At 37.2% G+C, this 16,254-nt stretch overlaps 1 protein-coding gene across 2 annotated transcripts in view; it reads left to right on the top strand.

The window, feature by feature from the left end:
* Window positions 1-8,158: 8,158 nt before the first annotated feature.
* The window catches only part of LOC120770919, a 175,313-nt gene continuing 167,217 nt past the window's right edge, over window positions 8,159-16,254 (top strand). For both annotated transcript variants that reach the window (XM_040098616.1, XM_040098615.1), the window contains exon 1: window positions 8,159-9,461. The gene's annotated coding sequence lies outside the window, so the exon portion shown is untranslated. The remainder of the gene's footprint in view (window positions 9,462-16,254) is intronic.

The following is a 16,254-nucleotide window of genomic DNA, read 5'->3' as shown; positions in this document are numbered from 1 at the left end:
GTCAGGTGGTCAGGGGGAATCTCGGACCACCTCCAAGATGCGAAAATGGCACCATGGGGTTCAACATATTATTAAGTATGCTGATGAACGGTCAGCATCCCTTTACAAGGAAGCTGTCTCAAGGGTGGGGGAAATGTATAAGGGAGCTAAACTAGAGGCGGCAGCTATAGTGGATCTACTACTACGCCACTACACCCTCGACGAAAAGAAGACCCACAAGACTGGAAAGTAGTGAGGCTGGAGAGGACTACATGACTTCGAGCAGCGAGGTGACGTTAAATTTACGCCAAGACGCTAATTTTCCAAGAAACCATTCCCCAGAGAATGTAGGTTTCGGTCGGCGAAACGGCCTTCTCTGCATTTCTAGTACCCTAGTAACATCATACTTGCCCAACTGCAACGGAAAATATGTCAAGAAGCTTGTTGGTCCCATTCACGCGGACTGTGTTGGGTTAAACCACATTCCCAGGGCTTGGAAACGGGTAAAATTGCCGTTTATACCATAAGCTTGTTAGAGCACTCAAGTGAACGTCAAAGATTTCAGACTTATTAGTCTCTCCTTACACCTGCACATTAGAACCAGTATACCGAGAGACATGGTATTAAGAGGCTCAGCAAAGACAGGTCGGTGACACTGCTCTGCACGCATAAGAAATATGCGGTGGTTACATTTATCGACATTGAGATTGGGGCATGCAATAATGTGCGGCTGGAAGCGGTCGTTAATGTTCTGGGTGGTTTGGGATTGTACGAACCTCAAGAAGCTTATATATATACTGTCTTCTGTGCGATACTGTCTTCTGTGCACAGTTCGCGTGCACTACAAAAGGTCAATGGATGCCCACTGCAAATTATGGTTGTCTCTTTTACTCTGGATCTTAATTGTAAATGACTTATTGAAAGAACTCAAGAGACGAAGCTGTCGGATGAACACCAGTGAAGTGGGTTATCTCTTAGAGTTGTGCTTTGGCTTTACGAAATCTTAGTGAGCGGGGATCAGCCGTGCACTACGTACAACATCAACTATGGCACTTACTGCCATTCTATATATAGCCTCCGTGGGCATTGCCGGTAAATGCGCTGCTGACATTCCGGAATACTCCCTTACTTCGATTGCATCCGATGCGGAGTGGCTGGAGAAGAGGCGCAGTAAGCTTCTTCACCGATGGATCGAAACTCACGAGCAAGATTAGGCCTCCTAACTAGACATTACCCCATTGGCACTGACGCGGTGAGGCTTAAGATTGTGGAGGACGAAAATTGTCAAAGTTGAAGGAGGGAAGATGAGGTGGAAACATCTAAACACTTTCTCATTCCAGCTCTCATTGTCAAGCTTTCGACAGATAAGGTTGCCATACACTCTACAATCCCGACGAATTAGCTGGAGTGCTTCAGCATCGCCCAGCTCAATATATTTTTTGTTGCTGTCTCTAGGAGATTTGTAGATATATGACGGTGTTTTTGATCTGGGCATCACAACAAACAAGCGACTCTAGCAATCCAAGTGGGATTATTAGTGGTCTTAGGAACATCAGCCTATTTAGCTAACCTAAGCACGGTTGCAGAAGTCCGGACGCTGAACACAATTTTCGACGGTTTTCAAGCATAAATCGATACTGCTGCAATTTTATGTTCGATATTCGTACGAAATTCATCAGTCGTCGCTGGCTTGTTGGCACATACCATAGACTTGACGTAGCCCTACAGAAAATAGTCTAATGGCGTCAAATAGCACGATCGAGGCGACCAATTGACTCGGCCATTTCGTGAGATAACCGTTCACCACACTTGGTTTTCAATAAATGGTTTGTGGCATTCGCTGTGTGGCTTGTGGTGGCGTCCTGTTGGAACCACATATTGTCCAAGTTCATATCATTCATCTCGGGCTTAAAAATATTCAGTTATCATTAAGTGGTAACGATTCCCTTTCACAGTAATGTACCGCTCTTGATCATGACGGAGGAAGTACGGCCCAATGACACCTCCGGCCCGTAAACCATACCAAACGGTAATTTTTTCGGAATGAAATGGTGGCTCATAGAGTACGTGTGGACTGCTGTCTGACTAGTAACGCATATTTTGCTTACTGACGAAGCCTTTCAGCCAGAAATGAGCCTCATCGCTGAAGATGATTTTTCGGCGAAAATCCGGATAATTTTCCAGTTGTTGCTCAGCTCAATTTACGAATATACGGCGATTCTGGTGATTAAGCGGCACCAGTTCTTGCGTCAGCTTGATCTTAGGACTTAGACCAAGATCTTTTTGCAAAATTCGTCACAACGACGTCACAGAGATGCAAAACGCTTGAGAACGACGTGTGAGAGACTAATTGGTTCTTCCTCAATTGATGCGCTAGCGGCAGCAATATTTTCGATATTACAAGCACTGCTTTGACTCACTGGCACGAGAACATTTTGTTCTCTGCTTGTGGATTCAAATTCTTCCACTAGACGCTCAATTGTTGATCTGAAAGGACGATTATGACTACCATAAATTGGATGACTTTTAAAGTTGCGGCCACTGACTGTGCATTTCGGTGGTAAATTTTAATAATATCGACTCGTTGTTGGATCGTATATCTTTCCATGCTGAAATGGCAAACCTTACTGAAGAGAAATGTTAAGAGAGCGGGTAAAATATGGCGTCGTTTGCTGTCCCTATCGGTCTACTTTTGTAGCGTCTTTATGAAAAACCCCTTTATAAGTGATCTTTTATCAAAAACTAAGTAAGCAATAGATCATCAAACGGTATAATTAAGAAATTTATTGAATTATCACACCACACCGAAATAGATCCGCTTTTCTTTAAGAAAAAATCTTAACTCAATATTTATTGATTTCGATTCGGTATTGTATATATGTAGTATGTATTTCACATACATATATATAAGTGTAGCAAATTTATTTAGATTCCAGCAAGTCATTCGCATGACCCAGATTTTTCGTTATTACTGCAGCGCACACATAAACACAAGTAAGTGTGTGTATGTGCACAAAAAAATTCTGCTTTTCGCGCTTCTTTCCAGCTTTGGTGGCGCCAGCTATCAAATCTTTGTGCTACCTCCGCAGAAGACTGCTATATAAAAGTACATATTCATATATGTATGTATGAATATAAGTACATATGTACATATATGTATCTATGTATGTATGTGGAGTTCGACTTCTGATATTTTGTACGCCTGTTTTTATGCATCGAAGGTATTAAAAAGTTATCAAGTGCCTTCCTTCCCCTCAACCTCATCCATATTACCCAGCTGAAGAGCCATAAACCTTTCAATATTCACATGGCTTAAGATACTTACAAACATACTTATCTACATATATATGTATGTATATATACAATAGCGAAATTTTATTGCTGATTATTGATTGTGCTCGCGAGATTAGGCGCTTAAGAATGGAGCTAGTATCAAAAGCGCACAAAATCAGAATTATATTTTTACAAGCAGATTTACAGACACACTGTTATAAATATTTGGGTACTATATTTATTATTATTATTATCTATATACATTTGTATGTATGTGTGTATTTGAATAGACAATGACTGATTATTTTGGCTCGCTAATAACTGGGCCAAGAAAGTGCTCAGCAAATGCGAATAAAGCAAATGTCAAAATGCCAGATTGCGCGAATGAGCGAATGAATGAATGAGCTGCTGCCGGTTGAATGGAGTGTCATTGCTGCTGTGAACATTCGCTATCGTAAGTGGCACAATGTCCTAAAGTTCAAAACCCTTTGTGCCACATAATGCTGAAATGTTTGTATGTATGTATGTAATAAGCATATTTTCTCCGCATAAATGTTAGAGAATGCGTTAAAAGCTCATAAATACAAATACTAATGTGAAAAAAAAGTATATATACATATATATATATGTACATACATACATATAAACACATACATACATTCAAACCTACCTAAGTACAAACACTTGTACATTCAAATTTGTTTGTGCTTTTTTGCTGCGCATTCACATTTTTCTGTAGGCCATAATTTTCAGAGTTAGGCTTCTGCTGAGCGCGCTGCCAACCAGAGGACAAAGGCATTGAAATGCGAATTCATAATAAACAAATCGTTTTTCTTTGTTTTTTTTGCATAAATCACCAAATGCGGAGTGTCCTTAAACTCAGTTGCAGGCTGGTGAACTTAGAATTGCGTTGTTTGTATTACACAAGTGTACGTTTGTATTTGTGTAGGTGCTTACCGAAGAAGCAAATTTCTTGTGCATAACTCTAGCCATTGCTTGATTAAAATGTTTGTAAACTAAAGTTAAAATCAATTGAATTTAGTCAATAAAATATTAACGCACAAATAACAGATCAGTTGAAAAGTCCCGAGCCTGATACATAGATGGCGCTACTAGAATTAAAATCACATAATTTTTAGTTAACATTATGTTCAGACCGAAACTTAATCACACGATTTCGGCTGTTGAATGGATTATACCACTAATCTTAAAAATTTATCAAGATTTCGACATACAAAAATGACAGTTCCAAATCACTTCATTGAAATGATTTCAAACTGATCCACGCTAAATCTCTCTGTGCGACTCTGATTTTGCGCAATCTACTTGTCAGCACTGGAATCTGTTACATTATCACAACTGATTTAGACACTACAAAGGGGAAAAAGTGTAAACAAACAAATTTTTTTTAAAGCAATGAATCTAATTTCGCCTGAAAATCGACTTAACAAATGAAAAAATGCATCCATTATTTCTATTATATGGAAAATATTAAAAAAAGACGGCTTTTATTTGAAAATACTATATGACAATCTTTCCTTTTGATAAATATTAAGCGATGTGAATTCTTGAATGACAATAACAGCTGTTTTTTGATCTTTCTAACGGCAGTGAGAACACTGTTGGGTTATGAAATGCTTAAATGTAATCTAATATTTTAAATTTTCGGTCTGAACATGGTATAACATTCAAAAGACGAGTGTTTAACAGCCTTCGGGCGGTTAGTTTATGAATGAAATCATTTTGAGTGAAGCAAATTTTACTGTTGTGAAAAAAGTAATAAAAAGTACTTTCACGTGTTAATAACAAATTGCCTTTTGAATGAAAAAAAATACAGTTTAAGCAAAAACTTGGTTTTATGATGAGTTTCTGGGCACTTCTTCTTCTTCTTTATTAGCGTAGATACTGCTTTCGCAGTTATATTCAAGTTTACATTTGCGCGCTAGTCGTTTTTCCTTTTCGCTGTTTTGTGCCAATTGCAGACTTCAAGTTTAGTCAAGTCCTTCTCCACCTGGTCTTTCCAAGGAAGTGGAGGTCCTCCTCTTCCTCTGCTTCTCCCGACGGGTACTGCAGCCAATATTCTCAGTGCTGAAGCATTTTCATCCCTTCGGACCCCAGCGTAGCCACTGCCTTTAAATCGCTGAACTATGTCAATGTCCCTCATCGTTCCATCGAATGCGATATAAGCCGTGTGCAATGCGCAGAGGACCATAAATCTTCCCCAGAACCTTTCTCTCGAAAACGGGTAACGTCGACCCATCAGATGTTGTCACCGTCCATGCCTCTGTAGCATATAGCAGGACGGGAATGATGAATGACTTGCAGAATTTGGTCTTTGTTCGTCGAGAGAAGACTTTACTTCTCAATTGCCTTCTCAGTCCGAAGTAGCACATGGTGGCAAGAGTTATTCTGCGTTGGATTTCGAGGATGACGTTTTTTTGGTATTAATACTGGTTCCAAGATAGACGAAATTACCTACGACTTCGAATTTATGACTGTCAACAGGTAGCCAAGTCGCTAATGCGAAGATTCGTTGTTTGGTGACTGGAAAGATTTCGTCTTGCCCTCGATCACTACCAGACACACTTGCTTAAATTTTTGTCGAGCCTGGAGAGAGGAGTACTAACGGTACCGTTGTTATGGGCAATGATGTCGATGCCACGTTTTACATTCTTGTAGAAATTATACCTTCTCTATTTAGCTCTGCAGCTCGTATTATTTTCTCCAGGAGTAGATTGAAGAAGTCACATGAAAGGGAGTCGTCTTGTCTGAAACCACGTTTGGTATAGAACGGTTCGGAGAGGTCCTTCTCGATCCTTACGGTATTGCTCAACAGCAGCTAACACAACCGTATTAGTTTTGCGGAGACACCAAATTCAGACATCGTGCCATAAAGGCAGCTTCTTTCCTTGCTGTCAAAAGCAGCTTTAAAATCGACGAGGAGATGGTATGTGTCGATTCTCTTTCCATACATCTTTTTCAACGCTTGGCGCATGATGAATATCTGGTCGGATGTTGATTTTTCAGGGCTGAAGCCACACTGATCTGGTCCAATCAGTTTAATGACGGTGGGATTTAATGTTTCACACATTAGGCTCGATAGAACCTTATATGCGATGTTGAAGAGACTTATCCCACGGTTGGCGCAAATTTTGGGGTCTCCCTTTTTGTGGATTAGGCAGAGCAAATTCCAATCGTCGGGCATGATTTCGTCTGACCGTATTCCATAAATAAGCTGATGCATGCTCCTTATCAATTGTTTTTCTTCAGACTGGTAATTTCTAATCGAATTTCTTCATTGTCGGCCAATTTAACGCCTGTTCCATCGTCATCGACTGGGGAAATAAGTTCACCATCTCTTGGTGTTATGCTTTCACTGCTATTCAGTATGCTGGAGAAGTGTTATTTCCGTAGCTTCTCGGCACTGCCCCAGAAAAATTAAACATCAAAGATTGCTAGATGGTCAAGCGTAATAAACCCGAGTTTTTGCCTCGATATGTGACAATGGATGAAACAAGACTCTATCGTTTCACTTCATAAATGTGGAAAAACACAACAGTCGCCAGGGAAGATTGAGGGATCTGTATTTTGAGAATTGTATGGAATAATTTTTATTTAAACCTTGAAAAAAGATTTCGGTTCAATCAACAAAAGAAATAAATCTTCATCGAATGAAGAGGTGATCGCCGAAACTGAGGCCGATTCGAAATCGAAAAGTTGGAGAGCCGCTATAGTTAATGTATTACTCTTGAGGGGATGAATAATAGACTAAAACAAACTTTGCAAAACTATAATTGGCCAGGAACTTTGCAATTAACCAGTTATTTAGTAAAATCAAGGAGTCATACTCACACCTTAAAATTGCGCGTTAGTTGGCTCAAACTGTACAGTTCTTTCTATAAGATTGGTTGTACAAGTAATTTTACTCCTACATCCATAATCTAGAACAGTTTCAACATGTTTTGCTATAAAGATACCAACATATTAGATCCATAATACTCAAATAGTATTCCATGTTGACATTTTGGCGGGTCGGAAGGAGTTCGGAGTGCACCACACGTCGATAATGAAAGAAAACTGCCAATATAACCTTGATTATTGACCTGCTTTCACATGTTTTTTCGGCTTCTGCTCACTTTTGTCTCAATATTCGGCCGCTTGATTGTCAGTTTCCGGGTCGTAAGCATAGATCGAAGACTCATCGCCAGTTTCATGATATTCTGGTAGTCGGGAAGCAGTTTCACAGACGTTAACACGAACGTGCATACAATATTTTTTTGGTGCACTAATAAAAAAATGTATTTAAAATTATCAAACTATCTTCATATCATTAATTTCGATTCTCTATGTTTAATTTTAATTTAATTTAATTTTACTCGCTATTAAATTGTTGGTTTATTTATTATTATTATTCCACGGGTATTTCTTATTTGTTGTATTTTTTTGTTTTTCTACACACGTTTTATTCGCCGCCGCACAGCTGATTGCGACTTCAGCACAAACAAATGCATTTTCGTATTTTACTTCACCTCCTCTTTCACAACATTCGCAAACTCTTATACGCGCTCTGCACCAACGACCTCCACAAACAATGCAAACGCCCCCCACCACCCAACGCTTACTATAAAACCTAACGTTTCATTACCATTTCGTGCCAACTTAAATAAAACTCAGACGAAGTGGTCTCTCCCACTCAACTTTGCTGCTCTTCTCCGTTCCATTTCAACGCGTACCGCTCAACACTAGCAAACACCACACCGGAAGACGCTCTCTGCCGCCACGCAAATGCATGCGCTCTCAGTGCACCGCAGCAGGTTTGCCTTTGCCACTGGAGTCGTAGCAAGTAACTGGCGTAGCATTTGGCCAGCAGCAGCAGCAGCGAATTCAGTATTCGTCGTCTGTTCGTTTAGTTTGGATGTTGTGTGAAATAACTTCGCTTCTCGTCGCTCGGTTTTATGATTTCTTTCAATTTTTCTAACACTCCAAAGTAATTTTTGATATGTTTTCTCCAACTATAATTTAAACGATATTCAAGTGCGTGCGCGTGTGTCTTACATATTCTCTCGCTACGAACCTCGCAACTTTCGGTGTATTTAATTTGAATGGAAATAATCATTAGAAATACTACTAGAAACGAGGAAAATTGTGTCGCAACAAATGTGCGTGAGCAATAGTTAATCCCTTGTGTGCGTTGCAGGGGCAAATATTGACAGCTGTCACCTGTCGCGAAATCGTGGCAGTTGTCGGTGCCGCAGCTGCCAGCTAGCAGTGCAGTCGTAGTACTCACCGCGTCCAGCATTTCTGCAATTGTTGCATATTTTGCCGGCAAACGCGCAACATTCTCAACATTAACGACCGGTCAGACCCCCTAGACGTGCATACACATACAAACATAAGTGTAGCGCATACAATAAATAATAAACGTCAGCTGGTCGCTGCGCTGCCGCTGCACTTTGTACGTAGTGCCGTGTTACCCTCCCCCTTTTTGTGCTGCATTTTGTAACATAAGTATATGTAAGTGTCGGTGTGTTCGTTTTGTGTCGGCAATTCGTTGTGCTTCATTTTGCGTTGCAGTTGTTGAATTTATTATTACACAGCAAAAAAGTAAACTCAAGAGGCAATAAAAAAGTTAAAACAAAGTCGCAAAGGCAAAATCGAAAAAACTACTTACAACGCGTACGCGAATAAATTCATTATAATTCATCAAAATCAAGTGAACAACAACGAAGAAAAGTTAATTATCGTGCATATTCGCCCTTTTAGATTGCTGTGCTTGTTGTTGGCGAGACCCGGGAGTCACAAGCCAAAGGCCGGCCAGCTCAAGTAACGAGCCGCCATTGTATGCGTTTATCGCAAATGAAGTGTGTGTAAAATGGAAATTATTTATTTGTGGGCAAATGTGCTTATTAAATGCTGAAATGTTGCAGAAATTTACGCTAAATTGTGAAAGTGTTGAATTGTGAGCGATAAGCGAAGATTTATTGCAAAGAAATTGTTCTGCAAGTTACTGCATGCACATACATGAATGTACAAATATTGTTGTACGCGATAAATGCAAATAGGCTTAATAAGTGATTATAAAATACAGAAATTCTTGTGCTAATTATAGTAATACAAGTGAATTTTAAGAAATTTAAACGAAGGCAAACAAGTTTCGAAGAAAATTTGTTAAAAATCACATTTCAACTCACAGCGTCGTTATTTTTGAGGTAAATATATGCAAATATAAGTTTTAATATATTTTTAATTATCTTTCGGTGATAAGATAATGCTCCAAATTAAAAAAAATACATTTAAATTCAAATAAGTTTTGTGCTATTTGGAGCACTAGCACCTAAAAGTTGGGCAAATGTGAATAAATGATTGATTAGTGATAATAAAAAATTATAAAATAGTCATAGAATTTCGTAGAAGATGGTAGGAGAGTAAATCCATGATGAATTACGAATTTTCACACTGGTTTTTGGGTGGTAAAAAGGTGATTATTTCAAAAAATTATAAAAAAGCTATAAAATTATTAAACAAAATGTTCAAAACTTATGTAAATATAAATAAAAAACTGCTTAATGCTATGAAACAGTTTCTTATAAAAATTGTGCGATTTTGTTATGTTTTCTGCGATATTATTTCATTTGATTATTAGGTGCAAATTTGTATTCACAAAAGCTAAATAGTTTTACTTTGACAAAATAAAAAATCGAAATTTTAATAAGATGATTATTGAATTCTTTATGTAAAACAGGAGCTCTGAATAATCGAATTTGATCTTTAGATTTTTTTTTTTAGTTTTTTACGCTCGCAACATCTTGCTATAGAATATTATAAATTTGTTCACTTAAATGTTGTTTGTGGTACCTAAAACAAATCAAGATCAAGGTCAAAGTGTTGTATGTACATATAACCATTGAGATATCGTGGCTAATCTTTGACTATAAGGTCTTTGGCACTTAAGGCAAGTTTTCATTGCATAAGGTCGACTTGGTTCATAGGCGTGCCAAAAAAAGATGACATTAAGCGAAAATATGTAAAGAGCTATAACTAAGCTCAAAATTAAGATACGAAACCGTTATTTGCTACAAAGGTATCCCAGTGACAAGTGACGGTAAATTGGCATATAATAGATTTAATGAGCATATTTCACAAACCTATTAAGCAATTTGAAACCAACTTGCCAAAACGAAGTTATTCGAACACTTCTAAATTGGAGTTAAATGGGTTTCCCCGGGTAAAAAACAGTATTTTTTCAACAATTTTTTTCTCATATAAAAAATTTAATATTCTATTATAATTTTTTATTGTTAACAAGGAAATTCTGAAATTTTTAGCAGAAAGTATTTTTAACTCGGCCATTGCGACACCATTTTCGGTGACCCCACGGAAAAATGTGTGCCCGCGTTGGCAGTATAACTCCTTTCAAGATCATCTAAAGTGAAAAAAGTATGCGTTTTAGTTAAAACCTTAACTTAGAACTTGGGCAAAAGATAAAAATTATAATTGGAATTTCCGTGAAAATTTCGCGACATTTTTTTTTCAAATAATTGTAGTCGAAAAAAAGACTTTTCCCGAACTAACAAAATTTATAAGATACCAAACTGGATTGTAAACTATTCGATTACCTCTGTTAATGCATGTTGAATTCTTAAGTAACATTCTTTTTGTAGTTTTAGCGAAGTTTTGCAAAACCTAGCCTAGTTGGGATGGGCTAACTTGTTGTTAGTTCAATTTTTTAGAATGATTTTAATAGTATAATGTAGCTACACTTTAAAAATTCTGTTTTAGTAACGATAATGCTACATTTTCATCGAGGCTTTAGTTTTCTTACTTTTTAATAACACTTTAATCGATTTCTGCAAATAAACAAGGGCTGCCTGTTTTCACCTGATAAATCAGAAAAATAAAATATTGCATATATTGTCAAAAATAAAAAATAAGTACCAACATAGAAAAAAAGGAATTGTCTTAGAGACTTCACCATTTTTTTTCATACCAGCCTTGTTGGATTCGCCCTCCTCAGCGCATTATATTTGAGCTTAAAAAAGGAATAACTGAATGAATATACCTCACTATTCACTATTATTTTATTTTGTGAGTCCATTTTGTTTACATACCTACGTTTATAATTTAATTCACTGCTGCATTTTTTTAAGGCATCGAAAGCATATACAGTAGAGGCCCGCTAATCCGGATCAATTAAAACCGGCCCCTATCCGGAATATAAGGAAATCCGGATTACCAAAGACATACCAGAACTATGTATTATGAAAAAATATTTATAAATTTCTGTTTGTTTATTATAACAAATAATACACATGTTCCAATAAAACAAAAAAACTTAAACCAATAAAACATAAAAGCGAATGTAGTGAATAATAAACATGTGTTCCGGATTAGAGAATACGGATAGAGAATGTCGGTCCGGATTACAAGGGACATAATAGAAATTTTGAGTTTTTTAACCCTGTCCGGATTACAGTGGAATCCGGATTAGGCCATGTCCGGATTAGCGGGCCTCTACTGTACCATAATTTACGGCCTCTAGTAAATTAGGCACTTAATAAACAGTACGAGTACTTAATATTCAAATAAATTTCCTGTTTCGAATAAATTTTAATTTCTGTTTAGAATCTTTTTAATTAGATTTACCTAGTTTTATACTTTAGTATGATTCACTTAATGACGCAGTGTAAATTCTCGCGTTATTTTTAACGGATTAACTTTTTTTACTGCTTTCACTAATACCTTAATATATTATGTACAACATAAAGCCCTTCACACTACTTGACATTGAATTTGCAAATAAAATTGCAACTACTGATACCTGTTGACCATCAGCTAGCGCCAGTGGCTCATTAAGCTAGCGCCTGGACTATAATTAGCTAATTTTAGAAAATCATCAAGCAATGTGAAATTTAATTAACGTTAGAGGTCAGTCACACACTGTTATTGTAGCCAATTATCTGCAACTGCATATGACTAACTACCTAATATATTTTGTTGTGGCGTCTGGGCAACTTAAGCAGACCATTTGTTGTGAGTGTGCGAAACTGATACGTTAATTTTTATTTTAAAATTCTCAAAATATGGAAAATAAATTCGTTGCAGTTTTATTCGATCTGCCTGCATATGAAAATTGGCAAATCGGACAAACAACTGGCAAAAAGCACATTAACTGGCATAAACCAATATTAAATAAAGAGTAAGCAGTTATATGATTATCGCTAGTTATCATCAAACTCTCTTTAACTGTTCTTTTCATAAAATTTTCAATGAAGTGTTGCAGTCACAAGCATTTTAAATATATATTTTTAATTTTTTCCACTGATTTTTCCAAACTTCGTTTGCTATTTCAACATATTTCGTTGAACGATATTTTCATATAGACATCAAGTAGATATAGTATGTACATATGTATGTAGATACTTGTACATATGTTCACAAATTTGTGTGAAACTATTTTTGTTTCGCCCTTGTAGTTCCCACAAGTGTCCCAAAGCCAGCTGCCTTCACTCTTCAAAAAATATTCTAAGCGCAACATCTGTTTCCTCTTATGGTGCGGGTGCTGGTATTTTACGTTTTCATTGCTTCAGGTACCGCCCTCAAACTCTCAAACAATTCATGACACCTTCGCGCCCTTATTCATTAAACCTGTCAGGTATTTTCTCCCATATTTTATGCAATTAAGTCGACCTTCATAATTTGTGGTTTTTTTTTGTTGACTTGAGGAAGTTAGAATTTTGGGATTTTTTAGTATTTTTCAAAAGGTCGAAAGTATTTATATTTACATACATACATATGTACGTATGTGAAATATTTGTGTCTGGCGTTTTCAGAACTTGAGTAGTTTGGAAATACTTTCCGTATCAACAAACTGCTGAACCTTGTTGTGAAAGAGAACCTTTTCATTATGCTAAGTTAAATAAGAGTTTAAAGGTCATGTTGTTATCCAAACCAACATCAAACTCTTTTAAATAAGATTTTTGTATCCAAAAATGTTTTGAAAGATTATCGAAAAGTTATCTTAACCATCTACTTTCTTTCCTCCTAAAAAGCAAGGTTCTAAACCGAACCACGTGCATTTTATGTGATGGTTAGTCATATATAACAACAAATATATATGTTCATATATACATACATATAATATATACTTAAATATATATGTATATGTAGAGATATGCTTTTACTTTTATGATTGGTTGCCATAATTGTGATGCGTTTTGTATCTTGTTTACATATGTTTAAAGTACATTGACATTATTCACGTATACAGGGTATCCAAATAGGGATTATTGAGTTTTCATTTGTCACAAAGTATGGCATAATCGCAATTTTTTGAACTTAGCTGGCATTTTATTGTACTTCTTCATAAATCGTTTTCTTCTTTATTCGCGTAGACACCGTTTTGGTGCCAATTGTAGATTTCAAGTGTAACCGATACCTTTCCACCTGGTCTTTCCAACGAAATGGACGTCTTTATCTTTTTCTGCTTCCCACGGCGGGTACTGTGTCGAATACTTTCTGAGCCGAAGTGTTTTCATCCATTCGGACGACATCACCTAGCCAGCGTAGCCGCTGCCTTTTAATACGCTGAGCTATGTCAATGTCATCGTATATCTCATACAGCTCATCATTCCATCGAATGCGGTATTCACCGCGACCAAAGCGCAAAGGACCATAAATCTTCCGCAGTACCTTTCTCTGGAAAACTCGTAACGTCGACTAATCAGATATTGTCATTTTTCATGCCTCTGTACCATTTAGCAATACGGGAATAATGAGTGACTTATAGGGTTTGGTCTTTGTTCGTCGAGAGAGGACTTTACTTCTCAATTGCCTACTCAATCCGAAGTAGCAGCTGTTGGCAAGAGTTATTCTGCGTTAGATTTCAAGGCTGACATTGTTGTTGCTGTTAATACTGGTTCCAAGACAGACGAAATTATATACGACTTCGAAGTTATGACTGTCGACAGTGTCGTGGCAGCCAAGTCGTTAGTGCGACGACTTTTAGTATGTTGACAGGAGATATTTCGTCTTGCCCTCGTTCACTGCTTCGCTTCCTTATCAATTTTGGAGAAAGCAGAACTAACGGTGAGGTTATTGAGGCTAATGATATCAATATCATCGTCGTACGCGAGCAGCTGTACACTCTGTCGCTTGAGTTATTTTCTCCAGCAGTAGATTGAAGAAGTCGCACGATAGGGAGTCGCCTTATCTGAACGGTTCGGAGAGGTCCTTTCCCATAATGACAGAGCTTTTGGTGTTGCTCAATGTCAGTTTACAGTTTTTCGGGGATACCAAACTCAGAAATGGCGACATAAAAACAGTTCCTTTTCGTGCTGCCAAAATCGACGAAGAGCTGAGGCGTGTCAATTTTCTTCTCACAGGGCTTTTCTAAGACTTGGCGCATGGTGAATATCTGGCCAGTTGTGGATTTTCCAGGCCTAAAGCCACGCTGATGAGGTCCAATCAGTTTGCTGACGGTGGGCTTTAATCTTTTACTCAATACGCTCGCTAGAACCTTTTATGAGATGTTGATGAGATTTATCCCACGGTAATTGGCACAGATAGTGGGATCTCCCTTTTTGTGGATTGGACAGAACACACTTAAAATTCAATCGTTGGGCATGCTTTCGTCCAACCATATTCTACAAAGAATATTTTGATCACAAATGATAGGTCTTAAGCTTACCTTCAAGAAAAAATTAGCCATAAATCTGATATCTAGAAAGTATAGAAAGAATTTCTATTTTCTCATACATTTTATCCAAAAAACTCAATTTGTTGTAATATATCACTTATTCTTTCATAAGTAACACCAATAATACCCATTGACACACCCTTTACTGCTTGTAAGTTGTCACAGAGGTCTATTATTTATATCTGTACACACGCATATTTAACTTTTCGCCTTGCCGCCTGCCCACCAACTCATTCATGCATTCATTTTTATTTTCAATAATTGCTTGTTACAACAAAAACATGCGTCTGAACAATGCTTGTTATGAAAATAAAACTTATAATTTCCTTTTTTCCCACTCTCGGTAACCGAAGTGGGCCCTCGTGGGCTTTGGAGTGCGAGAAAGTGTGTGAATAAACTCGCCTGTATTAATATATGTGTTTGCATGTGTGTGTGGACTTGAGAAGTAAATTGTATGGTGATTGTGAACTTGTCAATTGCCTTAATGATCGCTTCATTCACAACAACACAAACACACATAATTTACAACACATTTGTTGCTGCAATTTTAATTGCTTTCTTGATTTTTGTTGTTCTGTTTTATTTGCCTGATCATCATCATCATCTTCAGCGTCATACTTTTCATTGTCACTGTACGCAGTGTTATAGTTAATAACTTCATATTTTGTGGCTATCAACGGCACTTGAAACGTCACAGCGGTTGATTCACGCAAACATGCATGTTTACACTGAAGGAGAGACAGTAAGCCAGACAATTTTTTTGCTGCCGATTAAGTGTGGTTCAAGTAGATATTGTTGACTGCTGATAGAGTTCATATTGAAATAATAGTTTTATAGATAAGTGTTAACAAATAAATATATGTATATGTAGATATGTATCTAGGAAACGTGTGTTGCAATCCCTTAAGCCCTCAGCCCCACACCAGCGTGCTTACGAACCTAGCTGCGCTCACATTCATTCATTTAGCGCAGTTGTTCTGAGTTGAGAGCACTTTAGTTGAATTACGAAATCGATAAGCGTTCGATAACAGTTATGTATTTGTTTGTGTTTTTGTAATTTTCACTACAATTTTGCAATCCACAGGCACTCAGCCACTCCACTGCTTATCAATTTACTAAAAAAATTGCTTATAGCTCACCTATATACCATTAATTACATTGTTTTAAACAAAGTTTGGTCTTAGGTTGGTCCTTAAAAGTCAAATTAAAGCTTATTTAAGCATAATTTCTTTCCAAAGGTTTTTTTCTATGCAGATGGTGCGTTTGTATTGCAAAAATTTGCACCCCACTTGGAAAATAAAGTTTTT

This window comes from Bactrocera tryoni, chromosome 3 (genome assembly GCF_016617805.1).
Source record: "Bactrocera tryoni isolate S06 chromosome 3, CSIRO_BtryS06_freeze2, whole genome shotgun sequence".
NCBI lineage: Eukaryota > Metazoa > Arthropoda > Insecta > Diptera > Tephritidae > Bactrocera > Bactrocera tryoni.
This window is presented reverse-complemented; position numbering and strand designations above follow the sequence as displayed.